The sequence below is a fragment of the Esox lucius genome, chromosome 3 (assembly GCF_011004845.1).
Source record: "Esox lucius isolate fEsoLuc1 chromosome 3, fEsoLuc1.pri, whole genome shotgun sequence".
NCBI lineage: Eukaryota > Metazoa > Chordata > Actinopteri > Esociformes > Esocidae > Esox > Esox lucius.
In genome coordinates, this window is record NC_047571.1 from 29773764 (window position 1) to 29787616 (window position 13853).

Below are 13853 nucleotides of genomic sequence, written 5' to 3' on the forward strand. Positions count from 1 at the left end.
GAGTGACAGCTTTTAAAAAATTATAATAATCCCCCAAAATTGTGATCGGGGCCCCGCCTCGTAACAACAACCGCACAGCAGCCGTAGGATAAGAGCCATCCGAGAAACACCTCGCCTGGCTGCCGTAGTGCTCGCATCACAGGGATACGTGCCGGAGGAGAACACATTCCCCAGCCAACAACTAGGAGCTCTTAAGCCTTGTGCACTGGGCCAGTGTGCAATGCCCTCTGCTGAACTTTCTGTTACTATTGGTATGGCACAGCCTGGATTTAAACACAGAGGTGAGTTCCTTGGATTCGGTTGATTCTAATTACATGGCTAACCTGTTTGTGATAACGGTAAGGCTACTATAAATCACAACCCCTCAGGCCTTATTACCTAAAAATAGTCCTTTAGTATAATGAACTCCTTTAGGAGGCCGTTCCAAATATTACAGTTGAATGTCACATTTTAAGGTTCCAAACCTATAATGTTTCTATTATTCTGCCTATTTTGTAATTTTAGAAGCAGCCCTAACCGCATTCAATGCTACACAAAAAAACTACTTGAAAAAATATATTCCAAATGCCAACCTGTCATCTTTCTCAAAAGAAAAAAATATCCTGTTTAACGTCTCCAACTCCAGAATCTTACGCTACAGTACAAAAATATTACTAGCGATCAGTTAGATGGTCTATGAATGAAGTGTAAAGACAAACTCAAGACCGACAAACCAGACAAAGACAGAGGCAGGGAGGGCTTAAGCTTACAGAAGATAATATTGTTTGTTAGAAAGAAAGGCCAGGTCGTAACACCGTTTTTTGTCAGGGCCTAGACAAAGATCTGGAGAAAGCTCATTAAAAAGGTCACGCTGACCTGAAAGACCTCAGGCTCCAGGGGCTTCCTGCATCCTCCTCCTTACGTTTTCTCAGGAAACTGCAGGGCTGCTTTGTCCCCGTAATCAGTAGCGTGGTGTTGTGCTGCCCTGACTTACCGTAAAGAGGTCCCTACCACAGCCTGACTGGGGTCCTTCAGCACCAATAAACAGGTTAATGACTTACATAAAGTCTTGATGTCTGTTCTCAGTCCCATACGTGGAAATGTACAGCACTGACGGATGCTACACGACTTGCCCGGCAACCCCTCCCGATATCTGAATCTACAGACACAGAATAATAAAACAGTCACATTTGTTTGCTTTATTTTTTAATTAGGAAATGTGTTATTTGCCGTCATGTGAATGTGATCAGGATTTTTTTTACATCCTACAAGAGATCCAATTCAGTGTTAGGACTCTTGAGGCAAATTGCCACGGGCACTCGAAAACCTCTGTCCTTTGCAATCACCACCAACAATCAGAGTGTTTTAAATAGGGTAACCACTTCAGCCACTTCCCCTGAGACAGTTAATTAAGACCATGCACAAAGCGTGTTAAGTAACAGCTAATCCTCTATGAAAAACATCACTTGGTATAATTTTCGGTCTGTACGAGGCCCTGTGTAAACCGTCTTCACTCAAATTGTTGATTTCTGTCGCCACAACCATCATGATTCTCGACCTAAACACACGTCATCTTGATTCTCAACCTAAACACACATCATCTTGATTCTCGACCTAAACACACGCCATCGTGATTCTCGACCTAAACACACGCCATCGTGATTCTCGACCTAAACACACGCCATCATGATTCTCGACCTAAACACACGCCATCATGATTCTCGACCTAAACACACGCCATCATGATTCTCGACCTAAACACACGCCATCATGATTCTCGACCTAAACACACGCCATCATGATTCTCGACCTAAACAAACGCCATCATGATTCTTGACCTAAACACACGCCAGCTTGATTCTCAACCTAAACACACACCATCATGATTCTCAACCTAAACACATGCCATCTTGATTCTCAACCTAAACACACGTCATCTTGATTCTCAACCTAAACACACGTCATCTTGATTCTCAACCTAAACACACATCATCTTGATTCTTTGACCATTAGTTGCTGGGTTCCTCAACTGAGTGAACAGACCACAGACATGCCAAAACCAACTCCAAATAACCACCTGATGGTGAAGAGGGGCTGTTTGCTAAGGCAACAGGGCACTTAAACGCACCAGGTGGTAGATCAGGGTTGCTGGACAGTAATTTTTTCACCAGTTCACAAAATGGATAGACGGGATTTGTTGTTCAGTTAGTCAGCACACATTTCCAACTATCACAGAAATGGCTGGGGACCTTGAATCTTTTCACCTTCAGGAATTGATTTATTGTGTACCTCAGAGCATTCAAAACCCATAATAAAGGGGAATTGTGAAGGGGAAATGTGCAATTTTATGTGCAGAGGAAGTATAAACCACTTCCTGAAAAGGAAGGTTTTACAGTAACAGTAATAGGGAGCAGGTCATGAAGGGTAGGATTTTGCAGTAACAGTAGTAGGGAGCAGGGCCAGAGGGGGAGGGTTTTAAAGTAACAGTAATAGGGAGGAGATCCAGATGGGGAAGGTTTTACAGTAATAGTCAATCAATCAAATGTATTTATATAGCCCTTTTCACATCAGAAGTTGTCACAAAGTGCTTTCACAGAACACCCATCCTGAAACCCAAGAGCAAACAACAACAGTGTTGATGCACAGTGGCTAGGAAAAACTCCCTAAAAGGGTCTGAAGCTTAAAAAGAAACCTTGAGAGGAACCAGGCTTGGAGGGGTGACAAGCCCTCCTCTGGCTGTGCCGGGTGAATGGAGTTAAGAGTAAACATTGTAGAGTCTATAAAACATAATCCAGGTCAGACGAATGACCAGATGGACAAGGACAGGGACAATCTGGTGGGGGGAGTTCAAAGGTAATAGCAATAAGGAGCATATTCAGAAGGGGAGGATTTTACAGTAACGATAATAGGGAGCACGTCCCATCTGTGAATGTGGAACGGAGGCAGTCCTAAACTCTGTGTGTCGTCACCTCCACCAAACCACGCCCTCTTCCACAACACCAGTTACACCTACAGTAGATATTTCTACATGGTTCTCTGAGCCATTTCTATTTTTTCAAAAGTAGGCTACACATTTAACTGGACTAGCGTAGCCTCTGTGCCATTGTGAGTCTTACAGTGGGTCAGCAGGGGTGTTTAGTTAAAATGAACCCCTTGCCTGCTTGCGTACACACACATACACACATACACACATACACACATACACACATACACACATACACACATACACACATACACACATACACACATACACACATACACACATATACACATACACACCTACACACATACACACATACACACACAAACCTAGCATAACCTAGCATTAGCATAGCCTAGCATAGCCTAGCACTACAGCATTTACTCCCATAAAGCAGGGGGACCACATGCAAGCGTTTAATACTAAACTCAATCAGAGATGGCACAGAGATAAAATCATATGTTTACAGTAAAGAGACGTGTCACAAGATGTAGCCTACATGCACAAAGGAAGCCTGTGGAGGGTGAGAATATGCCCAGTACGCACTCAAGGTCATCGGACGCCCACACAAAGATTGCTTTTGTGAAGCCACAACAAAGGACTTCAAATGTGTTGAACAGCGTTCATATGAAGTCCAACAGTGAATGCATTCAAGGCTATCTTGGCAGAGTGACTGAAATGACTTCATTAATATTTATTTTTGGAGGGAGGGGTAAAAAAGAAAAGCTAGCTGTCCTTGATGAGAGGCACAGTACACAAAAATAAACTTTGCAGATGACAGATGAAGCAGAAATCTGCGGTGAGAGCCAAAGAAGCTGCCTTGATGCATGAGGTATTGAAGTAAAACCATGAAGTGTTAAACAAAAACCATGAGGTATTCAATTAATTGGATTGGTCTACTCCAAGCTTCAGTAGGAGACCGTTTCTGTTGATGCCTCTTTGCCTATTGAGTTCTGGAGATCCACAAACAATCTACATATCCATCTATAGATGTTATCGAGCCATCTGGCATTGTTCTGCTGTGGCGGTGTGTAAGACAGAGCCTTTCTAAGTCTAAGACAACATGGTATATAGACTGAATGTAGGCCTTATGCCGTTCAGTTGGTGGGACACATCACTGGCAACACTAGGGATGCCAGTGTTGCCAAATTAAAGGAAAAATCAGCATGAAGTGACTCAGTAAGGTGTTGTTCCGTCACGAGCCCAACAAAACAGTTTCGGTGTGCCTTGGCATAGATTCTAAGAGTCTTGGCTGGAGGGACGGAACACTGTTCCTCCAAAAGATATTCCCTCGTTTTGTTTTGATGATGGTGGTGGAGAAAGCTGTCTAACACATCGGTCCAAAACCCAAGTGTTCACTTGGGTTGAGGTCTTGTGACAGCGAAGGCTGTAGCATTTTATGATTCCCATCATTTTCATACTCATCAGGCCATCCAGTGTCCTGTGGATGGGGACATCGTTATTATGGGGACCCAATAATGAACCCTCCTTCAAAGTCACTTAAATCCTTTCCTCTTGTCATCTTGATCCAAAATGTTATACATGGCGCAGAGCATGATGGGATGTTAACTGCTGAACTGTATCATGCAGCACACCTGAATAGAGGCATCAGCGTTGTTCCTCTACTCATTTATTCAAGATATTTCCTTTTATTTGACTGTCTGTACATTCCACTGCTGACAAAACTTACTGTGGTGCTATAATGGTTTACACTCATAACATGACTAATGAAATACATACATGGCGGCCCTTCTGGCAAACACTTCTGGCCTTCATCCTCTCTTTCTAAAAAGGAACTGGTTCAGACCTGAAACACAAGTCGAGTGCAATTAGCTACTAGGTAAAAACAAAACCATTGTGTTTCAAGCCCCCAGGACTAGAGCTGAATAGACCTGATGTAGACTTTTTTGAACAGTCTGAAAGGTTCATTAGACTATGTGCAGTACAGTCTGGATATACTCTCCCATACATTTGACTAAACACCTCCTGCAGGACACAGGAAGCTGTGATAACAGTTCTGTGACAATAGTTGAAACTTTCAAGTAAATGACATAATACAGGATCTTAATCAGGAGTATGCATTTCTTATTGAGATATATATATATATATATATATATATATATATATATATATATATATATATACACTCACCTAAATGATTATTAGGAACACCTGTTCAATTTCTCATGAATGCAATTATCTTATCAACCAATCACATGGCAGTTGCTTAAATGCATTTAGGGGTGTGGTCCTGGTCAAGACAATCTCCTGAACTCCAAACTGAATATCAGAATGGGAAAGAAAGGTGATTTAAGCCATTTTGAGCGTGGCATGGTTGTTGGTGCCAGACGGGCCGGTCTGAGTATTTCACAATCTGCTCAGTTACTGGGATTTTCACGCACAACCATTTCTAGGGTTTACAAAGAATGCTGTGAAAAGGGAAAAACATCCAGTATGCGGCAGTCCTGTGGGCGAAAATGCCTTGTTGATGCTAGAGGTCAGAGGAGAATGGGCCGACTGATTCAAGCTGATAGAAGAGCAACTTTGACTGAAATAACCACTCGTTACAACCGAGGTATGCAGCAAAGCATTTGTGAAGCCACAACACGCACAACCTTGAGGCGGATGTGCTACAACAACAGAAGACCCCACCGGGTACCACTCATCTCCACTACAAATAGGAAAAAGAGGCTACAATTTACACAAGCTCACCAAAATTGGACAGTTGAAGACTGGAAGAATGTTGCCTGGTCTGATGAGTCTCGATTTCTGTTGAGACATTCAGATGGTAGAGTCAGAATTTGGCGTAAACAGAATGAGAACATGGATCCATCATGCCTTGTTACCACTGTGCAGGCTGGTGGTGTTATGTTGTGGGGGATGTTTTCTTGGCACACTTTAGACCCCTTAGTGCCAATTGGGCATCATTTAAATGCCACGGCCTACCTGAGCATTTTTTCTGACCATGTCCATCCCTTTATGACCACCATGTACCCATCCTCTGATAGCTACTTCCAGCAGGATAATGCACCATGTCACAAAAGCTCAAATCATTTCAAATTGGTTTCTTGAACATGACAATGAGTTCACTGTACTGAAATGGCCCCCACAGTCACCAGATCTCAACCCAATAGAGCATCTTTGGGATGTGGTGGAACGGGAGCTTCGTGCCCTGGATGTGCATCCCACAAATCTCCATCAACTGCAAGATGCTATCCTATCAATATGGGCCAACATTTCTAAAGAATGCTTTCAGCACCTTGTTGAATCAATGCCACGTAGAATTAAGGCAGTTCTGAAGGCGAAAGGGGGTCAAACACAGTATTAGTATGGTGCTCCTAATAATCCTTTAGGTGAGTGTATATATGTACATATGCATATATATTATATAACATTATTTTGACAACATACAATCGTTGTGGGCTACAAATCCCAATGGCCTCCAGGTCATGAATCTGACATTTTATCCCAATTGACCTTTGTCACTGATTACCTTTTTATAACCATTGATCAACTGCAGTACAATGATTCATTCTAGGCCTAATCAATTTCAGCAGATTGGCATGGACTGCAGGGCACATCTCAAAGGGGTCAAAGCCTGTTGCTACACAGTGTAATACATAACACTCAATGGCCACTTAAAACATGGTCTTATGACCTTAAAATTGTAAAACATTTATCTTTGTCTCATTCTTTTACATCACAAAAACCTGGCATTTTAACAGGGGGGACCAGTTTAAGTGACCAGTGACCTGTAGCTACAGATGTCTGCGTGACTTTTAAGAATCCTTTTACCCTCGCTGTGTTCAACAAGCAATTCACACACAGAGATTCAGAAGAGGCCAACGGACACAGTACAAAACAGTCCCCAGTAACACAAACACACCCAGAGCTATTTAGAATGGACCGTGGCGTCGTTAGCCCGTCGCTTGGGACAGACAATCGACTTTCAAGTGAAAAATCAGAGTCTTGGCAGCATCACTCTGCAAGCGTGTAATTGCCACCGGACTCACAGACGGGCAAAACACCTTTTCCGCTCCTTCAAATGACGCTCGACTGGAAGGAGAGAACAGGGAGACAGAAGTAGGACAAAGACAGACGGCACACCAAGACAAGGTGACGGTACTAACACAACCAGTAAGTAGTGAAAAGAAGAGACTGACAGTGAAGTCAGTGAAAAACATGACACGGCCGAGGAACAGAAGGGGGCAGGGAGACAGTAGAGAAAGAAAGAGGGAGTGAGAGAGAGAGAAAGAAATCGAGAAAGAGAGGGAGAAAGAAAGAAAGACGAGTGAGAGGGTGTTGCGCGTGGCAGCTGCGAGGTGAGATCACAGATGACATGCAGAGCTAATGTACACGGTCGGCCCAGACAAGACAGACCGCTCCCGCGGCATTCAGCGACATGCCTGCCCAGCAGAGCCAGAGATATACGGGCTGTCAACTGGGGTCTGCCGTGTTGAAACCAAAGCCTTCCATGATGATGCGGTTGTGTACATACTTAGGAGAAGGTTATGATCATAGATCTTTCAGTGACAATGTGGTTAAACGCAGTGTTGTAAATCCGAGGAGCTCTGGTCTAAACCACACCTTGTCTCCATATTTGAGTACCAGAGAAAGACCTGATAGTCCAAGGAAGACCAACACAGTGGATGACCAAAAATGTCTCACCACACTGACAAAAAGTTGTCTGATAGATCAGGAACACTCTCCGGGAGGTAAGGTCCATGCGCACAAAACATCACAAAGCTTAAAGTACCAAAAATAGCCTACAAAGTTGGCAAGAGGAAAGGGTAGAGAAAGAAGAACTGGCACACAACCTCATCTGTACAATATAATGGAGGTGTTATGTTTTGGACATGTATGGTATGATGGCCACTGTAACTGGCTCACTTGTTTTCATTGATTATGTGACCGCTGGCGGCATAAATTCAGAAGAGTATGCAAGCGTCTTGTCTGCAGAGATGCAACTAAATGCCTTGAAGCATATCTGACGGCGCTTCATAATGCAATGACCCCAAACACACTGCCACAGCTACCAAAGAGTTTTTCAGGGCCCAAATGTTCTTGACTGGCCAAGTCAACCACCTGAAGACACAAGAAATAGAGAAATAAGCAGAGACAGAAGATGGATGCATTAGAGGATGAAGAGTACTACAAGCGAGAAAGCAAAGGGATTTTATAAAGGCCTTCTCACAAAGAGCTTTTACGGACGCCCAGCCTGAGACCCCAAAGAGAAAGCAACAACAATACATACCTCAAAAAATAAAAATAAAACAATCACTGCACGCAAAGGGAACGCGAGCAAGTAAACACGTTTCATTCTAAATGATGTAAATCCGTCTCTATACTTTTGGCAGCCTAAAACAGGGTCGGGACTACAGTATGTAGAAAACATGCCGTAGTTTACATATTTTATGGTGTAACCTAAAATGCGGCACATATCGCCTGAACTGTTTGAGACAATTGGACGTTAAACTCCTCCACCAATTGGTAGTCGCAGACAGGACTCGTGTGCAGATTCATTGTGTGTTTTTGATGCCACCTCGATGACAGTGCGAGCGTGAGCAAAGCGACCTGGCAAACCGTCGCAGGAGAATATAATTGAGCGGACACATGGACGATATAAATGAGTCATCTGACTGGAGTGCTGAATACGCTAAGCGAACCCGCATTCAACCCGGCAGTCGTCGCACAGTGTTCCACACAGAACCACTGTCTAGAACGTGTACGCTGGTCGTTCCTGGTTACGGGCGGGGGGGGGGGGGGGGAGATCAGCGGTGGAACTGCTGCGGTCGCGTTTAAGATTCACAGTGGTGTTATTGCTTGGATAACACACCACTCAGACACCCATGCCGGTCCCACAGGACTTGTCACCAGGCATCTCCTCACAGCGCCCAGGTCAAAAACTAATGCACTCCAGCATACACTGTTAAGTGGAGACATGGCAAGAATTCAAAATTCCAAATGAATCTAGAACAAATGCATAATTCAAAACCTCATGGCACCATACGGACTATGAAGACACACGCAAACACACACACACACTCTACAAATTACAATGTTGTTTTGTTATAATGCTTTTGTAATGCTTTTGTAAAAGCTAACGTGAATTTAAATAAAGTTTGGATAAACTGGCCCTGCCTAAACACACTCCCACTGTAGTCTAACAATGAGATTAAGGACAGGCCACTAAAACTCCCCTGAGGAGTCTCAGGTCCCTGCATTGGCCAGCACTTCGTCAACTACCTCCATTCACTGGCAGTGGACTGTGTTGCCTGATGGAATAAAATCCATCCTCCGGGTGAGTCACAACAACAGACGGTGATGGAAAATGGGGGCACCTGGCAACCGGAAGGAGCAGAGAGCTAGGTGGGGGGGGGGGGTTCTCTGTGAATTTTTTATTACATATTTTCAGCAATTAAATATATGCAGAGAGGAAGGTAATTCAAAGTGCTGCATTGGCCAACCTACCAAGCACCCCTTAAAGTCTCAGCTGGGGAGAGCTGAGTTGTGGAGTGCAATATGCATCAAATGTGTGAATCACATCTTACACAGCCTTCAGTCAAAGCACCATTACATATTCCCTCTATGCATAATGCCTTGTTACTTTAAAGGCACCACACTCAGTTGTCCTTCAGCTCCAGCTGCCACAGGCTTGATATTTCCATTGGTCTTTCGGGATTGAATACTGAATGCTGATTGGCTGAAGGCCGTTATGACACCACGGATGTGACTGGAAAGAAAATGTTTCACAGTTCGAAATGGGTTGGTAACGGGTAACCACAGCAATAAAGGCACCTCAGGGGTTTTAACTAAATGGCCAGTATACCACATCTGAGGCTGTTTTAAGGCACTCTGTGTTGTGTTCTGCCTAAGATCAGCCCCCCGGCTGAGGTATATTGGACACCCTCGCTTATGCCTTGTTGATTAAGTATTCTTCATCAGAGAGTATTGTAGTGGCTGAACAACCATTATCTAGTCTCAATTGATGTCAGCATACAGTGAGCACGGCATGCTGATTAAATGTTTTTTTTAAATAAGAATGAGATGAATAGTGTCATCGCGTCCGAAAACTAATTCTAAATTCTAACCTTTGTTAGTTGTATGTTGGCGTGTTGTGCAGGTGAACCAAGCTTGAAGCCAGTTTAATGTAGCTTACTATCCAAAAATCCAAGCAGCAACCTTTAACCTCAACACCTTAATATTGTGTTTCAACAGCTGCTATTCAATTGGCAACTCAATTATTGATAGATTTTCCTTGGCTGTGCACACAGTTCTGAATGGAATTCATTCTGGTGAAAAAAAGTACTCTAAGCATCAGCCTGCTGTCAATATATAAATTAAACATTTAATTCCAAGATACATTTTCCATTAGGAAAATAATGCAGAAGTGTAATATATCAGTATAAACTATATTCAGTTCAATCAATCAATCAATCAAAATTTATTTATAAAGCGCTTTTTACAACAGCAGTTGTCACAAAGTGCTTTACAGAGACACCCGGCCTTAAACCCCAAGGAGCAAACAACAGTAGTGTTGAATTTCAGTGGCTAGGAAAAACTCCCTAAGAAGGTCGAATTTTAGGAAGAAACCTAGAGAGGACCCAGGCTCAGAGGGGTGACCAGTCCTCTTCTGGCTGTGCCGGGTGAGATATTAAGAGTCCAATTGGAATAATAAATAAATTTCTCTTGGCTAAATCCAGAGTATATTTGATTTTAGACTAGGTCAGAAGTATGACCAGGTGGACAAGGACAGGAACAGCAACGGTCCCCCCAAACCAGGTAATCCGCAGGTGTGGACCAGGACCTCATCTCCTTCTAAAATTTAAAATTGGAGGAAACTGAGAAAAGTTAGTAGTACATCCCTCATGTCCCCCAGCACAATAATATAGCAGCGTAACACCTTGGAAACTGGAAACTTGGAAACAGTTATTTAAAATGAAAAACATACCCAGTACCAGTTAAATGTTCGACTCCAAACTTTTGACTGGTACTGTGTTTTCAACATTTAGAGGGGCTGAATAACTACACTAGAATCTTTGGATGATTTGGTTCTGATCTACACACAATAGTCCTTAATTTCAAAGTGAAAACATATTTTTAGAAATTCATGATGATTTCTTGGAAATAAAATTTTTTAAATATCTCATGTACACAAGCATTCGGGTCCTATATTCAACATTTCGTATATGTGCCTTCACAGCTCAGAGTTTTCTCTGGTATGTCACTGCCATTGTTGAACTCCTGGATTTAGGAAGTTTTTCCCATTCTTCCTTGCATATCCTCTCAAGCTGTCAGATTGGAAGGAGATCATTGGTGAGCTGTGATCTTCAGGTCTTCCCACAGAGCAGTTAAATCGGGTTCAAACCTGGCCTTTGGTTGGGCCGCTCAAGGACATTCACAGATTTGTCCCAAATCCACTTCAGGGTTCTCTTGGCTATGTGCTTCGGGTTGTAGTCATGTTAAAAGATAAATCTCCGGACCCAATCTTAGGTCCTGTGCATTCTGGATCAGGTTTTCTTCAAGAAACTCTTCATATTTCACTTTGTTCATCCTTCCCTCAGTCCTGACCGGTCTCCTAGGCCTGGCCTCTGAGAAGCATCCCCATAGCATGATGTTCCCACCACCATGCTTCACCATAGGGATGGGATTTGTCACAGGTGGATACCAATCAGGTTTTTGATCAAGGATGATTAAAGGACACAAGGTGAATCGGAGCTCAATTTGGAGCTTCATGGCAACAGTTCTAAATATGTACATGAGATATTTCAGTTTTTTAATTATTAATGAATTGGCACATATTTCCAAAACGTGTTTTTGCTTTGTCAAATTGTTATCAATTATGAATTAAGTCCATAACACAACGACATGTGTTGAAAGTGACGGGGTCCGAATAATTTTCAAAGGCATAGTAGGCCTAAATGCTATACAGACACATCCCAGACGTGTCTCCCCCTACGGGTACATGTATTTAGGCTACTTTACCCTGCTATTTCACAACCTCAGGTTTTTGGGTGCAGGATGTGCCCCAACTGCCTTCCAAATCACTTATGCTTAAATCAAACGTGAGTTCTCACAGTTAAAGCTTTTTAACATTCTACCCATTCTAGGTCTATGGAATGTACAGTACGGATTTACGCTGTCTGTGCGAAAGAGTTACGCAAAATGCGTCCGGACAAAACAAAGGGATGTGATTAGAAAATACCCCTCTAAAATGTCAGTTTACCTACTGACTTGCTTTTTCGCTCCGTGTCATAGCGTTTGAGCCTCGCAGCGTACCACGCCTTCTTGTCAATAGTCGACTCACGCGGTATAAGCACACCTTTGTTACCCCGGGACAGCAAGATAGAAAAGCAGAACCACAACAACGACGCCAGGTGCTTGAACGACAGGCTTATGGTTCTGCACTTGAATGGGACAACATTAATGGTTTAGATAAGAAATAGCAATCATACGGGTGTTATCATCCTCAACCACTGAATAAATAAAGCGGCAGTCCAAACCCGGTTTAGCCCAAATAAAATAAACAGCATATAAAGTAGAAGACGCCTTACCCAGAGATTAGTCCTCTTTCTAAGACGAGTTTTAGTGTATTTATGAAGTAAACAATAAATTCTCTGCAACGTTATTGACTTCAGCTCACTCTTCCGTGTGCTCCGTCGCGAGCCTCCCTCCGTAATGGATAATTTTTGGTCTAGCTCGCATCGCCGCTCGCTATTTAAATGCCCCCAGCACTCTCGAGCGTCAGTCTCGCTCACTCTCGCTCTCTCGCTCTCTCTCTCTCTCTCTCTCTCTCGGGATCTACTGGCATTGATGTGTACGCTACAGAAGAAACGCACCCCTTCACCTTCACTTTCTGACCGTTACTGGCGCGGCCTCAGTGGCGCTCTTGCTCTCTATCTTCCTTCCTCTGTCGACTCTAGCTTCTGTCCGTCTCCCTCGATCTCCCCTTTCTCTCATACGTCTCCATTCACCTCTTTTAGTTTTGATTTTGACTATTGATTTACAGAACCAGTGATATCAGCATCCAGTAGTTTAACTAACCTACATCCATCAGTCTACACCCAGCAATCCATTCACAATACAACATTTGCAGTCGTGATGCTGCATAATACTGCATTAACCCCCCCCCCCCACACACACACACACACAACAGGACAACCCCCCCCCCCCACACACACACCCCACCCACATACACACCACAGGACTACCTCCAGTATGCTTTCAGTAACTTTACAGTAACACTGTCCCAACGTATCTCACCCGATCTAGCCAGCTACATTGTTGGGTCTAGAGGCAACTGGCCAGGATATCTTGCCAACTCAACTCAGACAAGCACCTGCATTGTAACTGTTGGCCAGCCAGCACTGAGAGTTGGGTGGTTTCCCGCAGGCACAGATCTGGGATCATCCCCCCTTCCACACATTCCCAACTTAGTCATTAGTGGGATAATGCAGAACTGACCCAGGATCAGCGTCCAGTGTCAACTCTTTACTATTTCACTAGTTTCCCTGGTAGCCTCTCCAGACTTTCTGTGATCCACACAGGCAAAACACAGGGCCACTCATTATAACATGCTAAATAATACAATATATTCTAATATGCGGACATGAACCCTATATTAAAAATGTAAATACTGGAACTATGCTCACCCAACGATGAGTGTTGATCACTGGCTGTAACCATATGGCCTACCAATGTGACTTATGTTCAGGGCTGGACCGGCTGTTTTGATTTTTAGGCTGTTGCCAGGCAACGGCTGTCCCTGATACAGAGGGTAGATGGATTGTCTTCCTCTTCTTCGTCCATCCTGCTTCTTCCACCTGCCATGCTTAGCTAAAGTACACTGCTGCCTGTCAGTCATGCTCACAGTTGCACGTACAGACACAGACAC

General features: G+C 43.5%; 1 protein-coding gene across 1 annotated transcript in view; it reads right to left on the reverse strand.

The window, feature by feature from the left end:
- LOC105024737 (cAMP-specific 3',5'-cyclic phosphodiesterase 4B) overlaps positions 1-12650 on the reverse strand; it is a 60577-nt gene extending 47927 nt beyond the window's left edge. Inside the window, exon 1 of the mRNA XM_010894852.3 lies at positions 12514-12650. The gene's annotated coding sequence lies outside the window, so the exon portion shown is untranslated. The remainder of the gene's footprint in view (positions 1-12513) is intronic.
- Positions 12651-13853: the final 1203 nt, after the last annotated feature.